The 13442-nt window shown below is 41.8% G+C and overlaps 1 protein-coding gene across 5 annotated transcripts in view; it reads left to right on the forward strand.

Annotated features, from left to right (window-relative positions):
* TJP2 (tight junction protein 2) overlaps positions 1-13442 on the forward strand; it is a 123790-nt gene that overhangs the window by 52951 nt on the left and 57397 nt on the right. The window contains exon 1 of one of the 5 annotated variants that reach the window (XM_078062120.1): positions 84-168. The exons of the other annotated variants lie outside the window; for them this stretch is intronic. The gene's annotated coding sequence lies outside the window, so the exon portion shown is untranslated. Of the gene's footprint in view, positions 1-83; positions 169-13442 lie in introns of those variants that run through there. 5 annotated transcript variants of the gene reach the window in all.

Here is a 13442-nt window from a genome sequence, read left to right on the forward strand (position 1 = left end):
TGGTCTGAGTCATCTGGGTAACCCCAGAAGCTGACAGGGCACCAAACATATCCACTAAGTTTACCACATTGAACCGACTGGATCTGGGGGAGGCTTCTGTTGCATAAACCAGTAAGAACTGAAGACTCACTGGGAACTCAAGAAGAGTGGATTCCTGACATTTATATAGTGAGTGGATGGATAGTTTGTGAGTAAGGAAAAAACCTGCAGAGTTCTGTACTGACCTTTTCTGTAGCGGTGTATAAGCTGTACTAATGAGCTGGGTGACTGCAGCTAAGGCATGTAAATGGAAATTTCTTTATAGGGAAATGAGTAGTTGTATTTGAAGGCCTCTGAAGTCTTCTCTAGTGCTTAAGGTTCTAAGTGGTTGGGTATAAAGCCGAGAGAACATTCTAAATAATTTCTATTGGTTCTTGTCGTCTTAAAGTGCTTTCATGCTCCTTAAAAAACTTTTGTTTGTTTTCTTTTTGTTTTTGTTTTTTTCTTTTAAGAAGAGGTCCAGTGGATTGTCTCTGAAAGATACTTTTCTAAAGGACAAACTGAGAACCCAGGAGTGCCAGTAGTTGTTGAGCTCAGGAAGTGCTGGGAAGATCTATTATTCAGTCGCAGCTTTAATAATGCACCACCAGCGTGTGCTGTATTCTCTTCCTTGCTCTGCAGCCCAAGCCAGTATCTGCAGTCATCTTGCATCGATTCTTGAGAATCGTTCTTTCTCTTTCTTCTTCCCCTCCGCTGTTCCCAGTAAGAGCTGCCTCCTGGGAGTCTCCAACACCCCCTTCTTTTCCCGTGGACTTCTCTTTCGGGGGCCGTACTTCCTGTAGCAGAAGCGAGGTAAGGCAGGCCCAGAGGTGGGAGCCTCCTGGCTACTGCTCTCTGCCCTCATTGTTCACTAACACGGAATCACTCACTGTCGCTTGAGTTTTACCATCACTCAGGCACTTCTGAGTTTTTCAGCATAACTTGAGGCAGAACACTTTGCCTACCTTGGATGGTCTGTTTAGTGTCTGCGTGAGTTTTAAGAGGGGAGAGAGATTTGTGGCATGTTAGACACCCATTGAGATTTTCCAGAAATGGAACTGGAAACATTTGTGCTTTTCCTTCTGGTGTTATTGTTGGAGTCTAAAAACAGGCAAACGGCAACACTGAAATAAAGAGGCACTGGGTTCATCTTGAATACCAGTGGCCTTCTTTCTAGCAGACCTAATCTGAATTTTAATCAGAGGTCTGGGAGAAATAATTTACTTACACTGCTTAAGCGCACAGTTTGCAGGTGTCTTTACCCAAGTCAGGAAGAAGCAGGAAAGGTGGACTCAATTTACCAAAGAACTGAGGTTTAAAAAATGTGCAGGAAACTGAGAAAAATTTTCCCATAGAAACAGTGGTATCCAGGGTCTGTCCTTGCAAACTTGTTTACTCATAATGAAGCTTTTTTTATATTGTTGTTTTTCTGGTGTTTTAATGAAGTATAACAGTAAAATGCACAGATCTCAAATGGACGGCTTGATAAATTTGTTTTTGTTGTGGTAAAGCACATGAGATCCACCCTTCTAACCGTTTTAAAGTGTACAGTTCAGTGGCATTTAGTACACGCACAGTACTGTGCAGACACCGCGATCTGGTTCCAGAGCTGGGTGAACACTTACATGAATGTATTCACTCCTGTGGTTACCACCTAGATCAAAAAACAGGACTTTCCATCACTGTAGAAGCTTCTCTCTTGCTACTTTCTCTGTTACCACCCCACCTCCAAGGGAACCTCTTTTCTGACTTCTGTCACCATGGGATAGTTTTGCTTGACTTTGAGAGGATCTGTATAAATGAGTCAACATTTTGTGTCTAGCTTCTTTTGCTCAACATAACTTCTGTGAGATTCATCCTTATTGTTACCTGATTCAGTAGTTCTTTGTTGCTGAGTAGTAGTCCATTTATATGAGTTATCACAGTTTGTTTATCCATTCTTCTCTTGATGGATATTTAGGTTGTTGCCTGTTTGTTTGTGTTTTCCTATTATGACTAAAGCTGCTAGGGAAATCACCCACACTTTGCTTTGGGGACTTATGCACTCACTTCTCTTATCTAAATTCCTAGGAGTAGATTTGCTGGGTCGTATGTCGGGGATGTGTTTAACTTTCATTCTGTAACTGAAGTCAGGCAGACCTGGGTGTGAATTCTTTTGTCCTCCCACTTGCTTGCTTTACCTCAGGCAATTTACTTTCTTCATGTTCAGTTTTTCTCAGCTGTAAAATGGGCACTGTGTACCTGATCAGTCAGGGTTCGGTGAGGAAAAGGGACATCATTTTAGCTATTTCAAGGAGAAAGGAATTTAATGGAGAGCATTAATGCCTACAAAACAAGAGGCTGGACAGACAAAAACCAAGGGCCCACCACTGGCTTTCGTATTTGCACCCCAGCAAGTTAGAAAGCTGCTGTGGTCCAGAGCCAGGACCTTGGAAACACCCTTCTACCTGCTCAGCCTCTGCAGCCCAGAGGTGACTGAAATGGTAGGGAGCTTAGTGAAAAGTGCAAAGCTCAGGTCTGGCAAATCCGCCTTGCCTGCGACTGCTGCTATGGGAAAAAAGAAAACAAACGGCATCTGCTTTCCTTCCTCCTGCTAGATCTTAAACAAGCGCACCCTGTTGGCCAGGGGGCTGGGGTTTCTGGAAGTAAGGGAAGAGGAGTGCCAGACAACAAGAAATGGGATAGACGCCTCCTGGGGTGGCACTGGTGACCTAGGTGGAAACTTACTAGTATCATCATTATGACGTAAGAACATTTGCCGAAGCAGTCCTATGGCCGCTTTAATGCACATTCAGAGTCTGTCCTTTGACTTTATAGTCACCTGCTGGAGGACGGATGCTGCTGTCAGACCTCCCTGTCACATAATTGTTTCTCTGAAGGGCCTCAGCTTCTTCAGCTACTAATCTGTGATTCTAGGTACTTTTCTTTATGAGTAAGCTTAAGAAATTATAATTTGCAAGCCTACCAATTAATACAGAAACTGAAAGGTGACTTAATTCTAAGAACACTGCTTTGATGTATACTTTATGAAAATTACTGAGTGTTTTCTTTTTGAAGTCATTCTGATTTGTTAGTTTTTAATAAAGTAAAAGGTGATATATAAATCTTGTTAATAGGTGGGCTAAAAAGGACGTTCCCTTTTTCTGTCTTTATCTTTTGACAAATGAAATGGAAAGAAATTAGATTTTTATCCTATTTGGTGCCAAGAATCTCCTGCTGACAGCACATGCTAGTCTACTAAAACATTTGGCAATAGTGACTGTCCTGTTTCTAGCTTATATTATGAAATGTGAGCTGCACTCTACTGCTCTTGAGACATTTAAACATTTTCAATCAATTGAATCAATTTTTTACTTCCTAGGGACCTTACTATTACTGCTTTGAGGTGGGCTGGCCAAATGATTTATTGATTAACATTTTATTTTAGGCTTCTGTCTCTAGTGCTACTTCTGAAGGCTCCTTGCAGAAAAATCTGAAGTGAGAGGAACGCAAATATTCTAAGTGCCAAGATAAGCGTGACCAGTGAATTCATTTCAGCCACTGGCGTAGCAGTTAGAGTGAGCTGGCTCTTTGCAAAGCTCGCTTAAATTTGATTGTGTGAGAAATATATTGACAGAATCCCATTTTCTCTCTTTTTAGCCAGACTAATCCAGTTGGCCAGGGCTAACAATGGATGTCCAAACAGTTTACAGTGGTTAATACAATGGACAAAGGGTTTCACTGTTTGGAGAGTAGAAAAGAGAGCTGATGGGGAGCTTCTTAAGGGCACTGACCTAATTCACTCCTTCAACAAAAATGATAAAAGTATATATGTATTCTGATCCAGGTGTCTATAAATATTTCAGCTAGTACTATTACAGCCTCGGAAAGGGCCGTGTGGTGCTGTTTTGTGTGTTTTGTAAAGTACAGCCTTTATTTTTATTTGACAGTGGCCTTTAGATTTTTTTTTTTTTAAATAAGCCAAGTTCTGGCATGAACTGATATTCCACGAAAGTTAGGGAATTAAGAAAGGCAGCTGAAATCACACGTCACCCTCCTCACTCCTGAAACCTCCTCACATTCAGGAATTTTAGTTATGTACTTTTTTAGAGATAAACTTCTCTGTGAGCCTTCCTTCTGTAAAATGTGGAGAAACAGAACTGGGTTAAAAATAAAGTTAGTTCAGGCATTGTGTTTATGATTTACTTTGTCCAGAAAACATAAATTGCCAATGTTTTTGCTATTTATTACCACGAAATATTTGCAGTCAGTATGTACTGCCTCAAAGAATATCTCTCACCTATTAATAGAACAGGAGCAAAGGAAGAGTGCACACATCACTATGGGGTAAAAAAGCTTGGGCTTAGTTCTAAGTTCCAAGTAACAATTGCATTGTGGTTTTTTTTGTTCGTTTGTTTGTTTTAAGATTTTATTTATTTATTTGACAGACACAGCGAGAGAGAGAGAGAGAGAGAGAGAGAGAGAGAGAGAGAACAAGCAGGGGGAGTGGGGGAGGGAGAAGAAGGCTGCCTGCGGAGCAGGGAGCCCGATGTGGGGCTCGATCCCAGGACCCTGAGATCATGACCTGAGCTGAAGGCAGATGCTTAAGGACTGAGCCATCCAGGCGCCCCGAGTAACAATTGCATTGTTGTTTTAAGTGGTCTTTGAGTGTGACTGGATGATTAAATATAAATGTTGACCTGATTGGATTATGTCTCAGCCATGAACGGTCCTGAAAAAACTGCAGTAACCTAGCACTAACCTATCACTCTGGATAGTTACCATACATGTTCTTTTGGCTTTATATTTGGGATAATGATTTATGCAGTGAAATATCATAGAAACTGGGGTGCTGTCATATCTGTCTCTTTCATCTGTTTCAAGTTGGATATATTGGCTTTCTTTGTGTAGTCCGTGCTACATGGATAGTCCATTATCTTCCTAAGAAGTAACGTAAGCTTTTTGATTGGGATGAGCTTAATCAAAATGAATGCTTGGAAACAGAACTGCAAAAAAAGTCCTCAAGTAGGTCTAATCTAAATTTCAGGGCGTATGTTTATCTTTTCAGAAAAGCAGGGTGTTTTCACCGGGGCCTGTGTTCTGCCAAGTGTTGGAAGGGGTATCAGTGTCACTGTTGGGGGTGATTGTGAGTTCTTGAGAGTGGGTCTAGATCTTCGCTTTCCTAGTCCAGACACAGCATAGTTGCTCAGGCAGTGGCGGAAGGTGAAAGGAAGAAGTGGAGCAGGTAGGTCTCAAAGGACTGAAATGGGATCTGCATGAGTGTGTATTTTCTCCCTTTTCTTACTATATTCCCAACCCAGCAAAAAAGTATTTTGCAGGTGGCTTGGAGACTGTTGGAAACAGCAGCATTCCATCATTGGAGCAACAAATCGAAACTATGCATTCATGGAGCTTGTAGAGCAGCTCTGAGACTGTGTCCTTGATTTCTACTCTGGGCATGTTGGGGGCAGGCTCACTCTGCTCGGTTCCCAAGTGCGCGGCAGAAGTCCTGATGTTTGTGAACAATGCCTAATCATGAGGGAGCCCAGGACACCAAGTGAGATGCCATGGGTTTTGCTCTGTACTGTTGGACTTCTCATAACTTCCTGTAGTGAAGTGAGGGAAGGAAGCGTGTGACTGACAGTGTTAGACCCTTGGTGCAGATCTCACTGACTAATCCTGCCCAGTTGGGGGTAGGTGTTAAAACCTGATTTAATAGGTCAGGAAACTGACACAGAAATGTTAAGTAATTTGCCCCATGTCACACAGCTCATGTGGTAGGCAGGGCATTTGAGCCAAGGTCCACTTGACTAATTCAAAACTGGTAGGTTCTTCCAACTCCACCTGCCTCTGCTTTTCAGAATCAGATGGGCAGAGACATAATGGGAGAAGCTGAAGGCCCTGTGTTGATTTTTAGGAGTTTAAAACATTATCATTGAAAGTGTATAGAAGTTTTTCTCTCCAGGGAATCATCATTAGTAACAATAATATATCGATTTTTTTTTTTTAAGAGCGAGCCCGCGTGTGCAAGTGGGGGAGGGGCAGAGGGAGGGGGATGAACTCAAGCTGACTTCACGCCCAGTGCAGAGCCCAGTGCGGGGCTTAATGCGGGGCTTGATCTCTCAACCCTGAGCTGAAACGCTGAGTCGGACGCTTTAACTGACTGAGCCATCCAGGCGCCCCACAGTAATATATCAGTGTTTTTAAGAGATGTTTTCATTTTTCAGTGACTTGTGTTCATTACTGTATGGGACCTCAAAGACTCTAAGATGAGTAAGACACAGCCTTATGGGGAAGTAGATTATATAAACAACGAGCTAAAACCACAATTTATTATAGAAATACTAAGAATATGTCTTGTCTGTGAGAGTCTTTCTTCAAGTCCACAGTCTCTAGTTAGAAATGATTGTTATCCCACCAAGCTCCTATCAACCCCCCCAAAAAAAACCCCCCACAATTGTTAATGTGAAGAAAAACTTCTTGTGGCTACAAAGCACATGGGTTGTGGAATTAGAACATCTTACACTTGCTGCGTTTGGGAATTTGGCTGTTACGGGTCAGAATTCCATCATAAGTTGCCTGAGGATCAAAGTACATCTTTTAAAACATCACATACCTCCAAGAAGTTTAGGCTAGCAGATACTCACACTTTCTGTGAAGTAGAACAGTAAGTTTTCTTTTAATATGTAGCCAAGACCATATGCATGGATATAGTGAAAATTTTGATTGAGGATCAAGATAGAGTGGGAATTTTGGAGTTAGAGCATTTTGGTGGTGGAGCAGATTACAGAGTGACATGTGTTCACCTTTGGACAGGCTGGGGTAGGAGGATGTTGAAAACTGGAGCAAACAGCCCAAGGGGTAGAAAGAGCTGGGAAGCCTCTAACTATAGACGTTTCTTTCCAAATTCCTCCTGGAATCCTATTAAGGGTGCCTTTTCTCCTCCTCACTGTCTCACCACATAGCTCTCTTCCCCCAGGACCCAGAAGTGATGAGTAAGATGCGCATCCATGGACAGTCTGTTAAGGCTGATACTATTTGAAATGTTGATTCTTGGTCCTAGGCTCAGTCAGCCACAACAAATGCTGGCTATATAATTCTGACCAGATTCTAAGTTAGACTTCAGGGTGGACAATGGAAACTTCCAGTGTTTACACCCTCTCTTTAAAAAAATTAAAAAAAAAATTTTTTTTTTTAAAGATTTTATTTGTCAGAGAGAGAGCGCATAAGCAAGGGGGAGCAGCAGAGGGAGAAGCAGACTCCCGCTGAACAGGGAGCCCGATGCGGGGCTCCATCCCAGGACCCTGGGATCATGACCTGAGATAAAGGCAGACGCTTAACCGACTGAGCCACCCGTCCCTAAAAAATTTTTAAAGCAGCCTTTGCCTTGGGTTGTGGGCGCCACATCCTTGTTACTTTTTTTTGAGGGTGCACAGAGAGCGTTCCAGCTTGAGATCAGGAACCAAAGTTTTTACTTCTCTTTGTCTGACACCGTTCTTCACAAAGTGTCTTGCTCAATGTTGATAATACTAACACATGTAGTTAATGATCTACTTTGAGGATTATCTGAAGCAAGATTTTGATCTTAGGCCAGCTTCCCCTGTGGTATGTGATTGGAAATTGTGAACAAGCTCAGAATTTAGCTTAGGTAAATTATAACCAGGTAAGTTCTATTGCTACCAAAACCAAGTGTAGTTCACTTTGAATTGACCTAACTTTCGGATTACATACCCACTCAGAACTAACCCCTTATTACTTAAAAAAAAAAACAAAAACCAAAAAACAGTAAAGAAATAAGCAAACAGAACAGTATTATCCCTCAATAGTGACTGGATGCTAAGGGCAGTCCTAAGGTTTATTGAACATTAAAGTGAAAACCAAGGTGAAGGAAAGCAAGAATCAGGAAGTGTGTGTACCTGTCTCGATACCGGTGTGAGCACCTTGCAGGTAAAGATTGTGTCTTGCTGAGCAGGCACCGTGCACATGAGTAGGCCATTACTAAATTTTGCATGAGTTTAGACTAGGGGTTGGCAAAGTATAGTCAACTGCCTGTTTGGTTGTTTGTTTTTTTTTGTTTTTATTTTTCCCCGCTTACTAGTAAAGATTTGTTCTTACCTTTTTAAATGGGTACATTTTAAATTGGTTATATAAGTATTTATGTAATATCCTCTTGTGGCCCTTTAAGAAAACATTAGCTGGACCATGGTTTAGAACTCCCAGGAGCAGGATGCTTGGGTTTCTCACCCATTCTGCTATCTGGAAATAACATATGTCAGGATGCTGACTTGTGAAAGATTCTCGCTTCATGAGGACACTCCTGTCTGATGTCCTTCTTGGCTGTGGGAAAGCGAGAGAGAGAAGGGGTTGGGCTAGTTTGCTTTCTGGTTTCAGTCCAGGAAGGTGATGGATGACAGGGGCCAGTTGAGAAGTTTTGAGTATAGACTTCCTCCAAGTTAAGCAGTAACATAAGCACAAGAAACTGTGGAGAAAGTATACTTAAAAACACATTTTGTTTTTAGGATGTAGAAAGGCCATGAAACTGAAATTTCCCTCTACGATGAAACATTTCTGTCTGGGTTTTGGATGTTCTTATTTCCCTGGATTCCAGCCTGGGGACAGTACTGTTTATTGTGTTTCTACATTGTTGACCATTTCAGTTCCAAGCAATCCATTCTTACCTGTCAGGGAAGCCTTCAAAGTTATAATAAAGTGCCATCATGGGTTAAAAGTCTTGAAGAAATATAGTGCAGAAAAGGAGTTAATGATGTTCCCTCAGCTTAGGAGATTTGGAAAGGCTTTGGACTGATATCAGTGACTGACGACTGACCCTCAGCTCTTAAGCATTTACAGTCATTGTTCTCTGTACTATTCCAGGCCTTCCTACATCCTAAAAACAAGCATCCCTGGAGGGTGGGGACTGTGTCCTATGTTGTTCGGTCTTTGTTTTCAGAGCCTGGTACACAGACTCTTAAATGTTGAATGCAATCTATTTTTTATATCTTATTAAACTTATACCACATTGCCCTTTTTTAGGGTGGGGCTTACTTAATATAGGAAATACCCCTCTTGTGTGGTACTTTAGCGTTTATAAAAGCTCCCACATAAAATTCTGTCTTCACAAAAACCCTGGGAGATGGGTATTATCACCCAGGATGCTCATAGAACAGCTGGTTAGTGACAGACTAGGGACTTGAGCCACTTGCAAGTAGAACAGCTAGAGACCGTAGTGTGTTACTCTGTTTCCCTGACCCCTTTTTCTTACCCGCTCCTCAGTAACAAGACTGCAACCATGCCTTTGGAACCTGGCTTGGAAATTATAGTTCACTTTGGTCTTTCCTCACAGTAGAAGGGGGATCTTGCCTGGAGCTTAAGCCCTTGAATGGACCCCTTGGCTTCGGCTGCCCTGAGGAGCCACTACTGCATGTGGAATCAGTGTCAGGTCCCTGTGTCCTTGTCCTTCCCACCTCCTACGTCCAGTAACCTGCTGCGGCTGTCGACCCAGGCTTAATTTCTTCTCTGGCTCTCAGTAAGATAAGGAATTTAGACTCAAATATATAAAAATACAGATCTGCCTGTGCCATTGACCTGCCCCAGACTTTTGACTTACTCATAGGTGAGACCAAGATCCTTCCTGAGTCCCGGGCTCCCCCACCTGCCTCCCTCTCTGTGCCCCAGATGTGCTGTCTCTTGCTTGCCCTTCCTCAGTGAGCTGCATACCCTGCTTCCACAGGGTCACTAAGAAGAGCCTTCCTTCATCTCCCGAAGAGGCCAGTCCTTTCTATTCTAGACCTGTGTGTGCCTTCCCTTCATAGCACTTGTCAGCTTTAGTTCTGCAGCTGCTGACTGACCCCTTGATTTACACTGACCCTCATGAGTCTGTGAGCTCCCTGAAGGCAGGGCTGTGTGTGTTACCCTCATTGTTTAATCTCAAGTGCTCAGGACAAAGCCTGGCATGAAACAGGTGCTTGATAAATATGTGTCCAATGAACCAGTGAATGGATCCCACCTTTTACGTGGAAACTAACTCCTGTAGGTCTGTCATCTAGAAATTATGTTCCTCTATACTAATTAGGTCCATTGATTAACAATTAGAAAGTGCTATTTTCTGTTTTCCAGAGGGCTTAAATTCCTTTGACTTTCCCACAGCACCCAGAGCCAGGTTAGCAACTTTGTAGGGTGAGGACGTATTTATAATATGCTTTTGTGTTTTTATAATGTTAATGAATGACAAGTAAGTGTTATTTTTCTACTTTTAGCACCCCCATTTGCAAAATTTATCTTGCCTCTTATAAAAGCTATAGTGGCAGGATTTTATTGTAATTATTAAAGGTCATTTCTAATTTCCTCTAAATGGCATTTATTTTGAAATTTTAAATTAAGGGAAACAGCATTCTTTTTATTTCTGCATCGTTGCGCCACCTAGTGGATTATGTCTGTTAGTACACAGTGGCCTTTTCTGATTTCCTGACCATCACCAGTTCCACAAAAGGGAAATGTTGGGTGCCTTTTTATGCTTTAAGATCGCCTACAATTTCTACCAGCAATTTCTGTTACTAGGCAATGATGGATTTTTCTGAGAGGAGCTCAACATTGCTGCCTTCAGAATTTAAAAAAATGTTGACCCATATCTGAGATTTCCCATGTCACCAATAAAGGAACGGTGCAGGGTGGGGGACGGGGTGTCTGCACACGATATTATGGACTCAGTTTAGCTCAGTTTATATAATAATGACATATAAGATATTAGACCAAAGAATGAGATCTTTTGTAAGTTTAGAAACAAAACTGTTTCAAATATCTTAACTTTTTCTTTATTTAATGAATTTTGTCTTGAGAAGAAAACAGTAGGAGAAGCCTAAAGTTTTTGTATAACTTGATTCAGTTACATCTCCTGTGTTTTATTAAGTCAGAGTCGTTAGTAAGGCTTGCTGATTTGCATTTTCAGTATTTTTAATAGCTTGGCTTGGTCTCCCACATTGCCTTGGTGTAGGAGGTGGATGCAGGAAACCTCACCTTTCCCCTTCCTGTCTCTCTGGTCTTTGCCGCCCCCTCCCCTTAATGGAGTGTGTTCTAGTGCAACTGAGAGTTCTTTTTCTCCATTGATTCCATGAGATGCAGTGGATACACACTGAGCTAAATGTACCATTCAAGCACACTTTCAGTTATCAAGTTTGATATTTTAAATGTATAATAAATACATAGCAGTTGAAACCATAAATTATAAGCTTTTAAATCTTATTCATAGATTAATGGTTTAATATAAATTATTATGTCTCATACTGAGAAGCTGCTTAGTGTTTTCAAAGTATCAAAAAATGTGTCTTGTAAAAAAAGGAAGTTTAATAAAATAAATTTCCACTAAAGACCTAAAAAAAAGGGCACCTGGGTGGCTCAGTGGGTTAAGCGTCTGCCTTTGGCTCAGGTCATGATCCCTGGGTCCTGGGATTGAGCCTAGCATGGAGCTCCCTGCTCAGTGGGGAGTCCCCTCTCCCTGCTCTCTTTCTCAAATAAATAAAATCTTAAAAAAAAAAAAGACCCCCATGTATCATTTACTAAGTTTTACTAATATGCCTACATAAGGAATTAAAAATCTTTTTTTCTCAAAGGAATTTTTTTTTTTTGAGAGAAAAGAGTGCATGCCTGAGTGGGGGAGGGGTAAAAGGAAGGGGGAAGAGAGAATCTTAAGCAGGCTCCACACTCAGCATGGAGCCAATGCAGGGCTTGATCTCATGACCCTGAGATAATGACCTGAGCTGAAATTAAGAGTCCAATGCTTGGGATGCCTGGGTGGCTCAGTTGGTTAAGGATCTGCCTCTGGCTTGGTCATGATCCTCGGGTCCTGGGATCAAGTCCCACGCTGGGCTCCTTGCACAGCGGGGAGCCTGCTTCTCTCTCTGCCTGCTGCTCCCCCTGCTTGTGCTCCCCCCAGTAAATAAATAAATAAATAAAATCTTAAAAAAAAAAAAAAAGAGTAGGATGCTTAACCGACTGAGGCACCCAGGTGCCCCTTGCAGGAAAATTTAAAAGGTTACCAAAAGAATCCTTAAAGTATGAAAGCAAGTACTGTTTCTGTAAATAAGTAGTATTTCTTTTCTTTTTTCTCCTCAAAATGGTATTTAAAAAACATGGCATTTGACTCATTTTGATACAGCACTTTGAATTGCTGGAACTTCTTTTATTTATTTTTTATTTTTTATTTTTTTAAAGATTTTATTTATTTATTTGACAGAGAGAGAGATAGCTAGAGCAGGAACACAAGCAGGGGGAGTGGGAGAGGGAGAAGCAGGCTTCCTGCCAAGCAGGGAGCCCGATGTGGGACTCGATCCCAGGACCCTGGGATCATGACCTGAGCCGAAGGCAGACGCTTAACGACTGAGCCACCCAGGCACCCTGCTGGAACTTCTTTTAAAAGTAATGGGTCAGTGCATATGGAGATGCTTGGAAATGTTTGTGGTGTTCAATTCAGAAATACTACAAAATATGGAGAGGGCCCCATGCACTCCAATTTTGCCACAGTATTTGTTATAGTTGCCAAAAAAAGATGGAAACATTAAATGACTGCTAGGGATATGGTTAACAAATTACATGCTAAATGTGGCTATTTATAAATTTAAGTTAAACATTTAGTTTCTTAATTGCAGTAGCTGCATTTCAAAAGCTCAATAGCCAGACGTGGCTGGTGGCTACCATACTGGGCAATACAGGTTCAGAACATTGTCGTTACAGCTCAGAGTGCTGTTGGAGATGCTGTTAGACCAAAGCTTCTCTAACTTCAGTGTGTGCGTTAATCACATGGGGGCTCTTGGTAAAATACATATTCTTTTCAACAGGTCCAAGGTAGGGCTTTGGGATTCAGCATTTTTTTGTTTTCAAGATTTTATTTATTTATGAGAGAGAGAGCGAGAGAGAGCACGAGAGGGGAGGGAGAGGGAGAAGTGGGCTCCCTGCTCACGTGGGACTTGATCCCAGGACCCCGGGATCAGGACCTGAGCCAAAGGCAGATGCTTAACTGACTGAGCCACCCAGGTGCCCCAGGATTCAGCATTTCTAATAAGCTCCCACGTGTTAGCAATACAGTATCTAAACATGAGGTCTTTTAAGTTCCTGCATTTATTTCCCAATTCTGATAGAAAAGGCTTGTCTTTGAGGCTTCAGACTCTGTAAGGCTTACTGGCTTTCTGGGAATTAACCAGGGATATTGATATGTGGTGGAAGCATCATGTCACTCTTCTGTGTGAGCCATCCTCTGATGGTGCCTTGGGTCTGGGAGGGACAGTTTATTCTGTATTTCATTAGGGCCAACCCTGCTAGCAGAATTTAGCTGAGCACTCTAATAATTGGTTTTCTAACATGCCTTTTGATAAAGCAGTTTATAATTTTCTTTATCTTGGTACCTGTCATGGGGTGGTGGTTTGTATGTATGTTTTTTTTTTTTTAAGTGAAGC

Source organism: Halichoerus grypus, chromosome 14 (assembly GCF_964656455.1).
Source record: "Halichoerus grypus chromosome 14, mHalGry1.hap1.1, whole genome shotgun sequence".
Lineage (NCBI taxonomy): Eukaryota > Metazoa > Chordata > Mammalia > Carnivora > Phocidae > Halichoerus > Halichoerus grypus.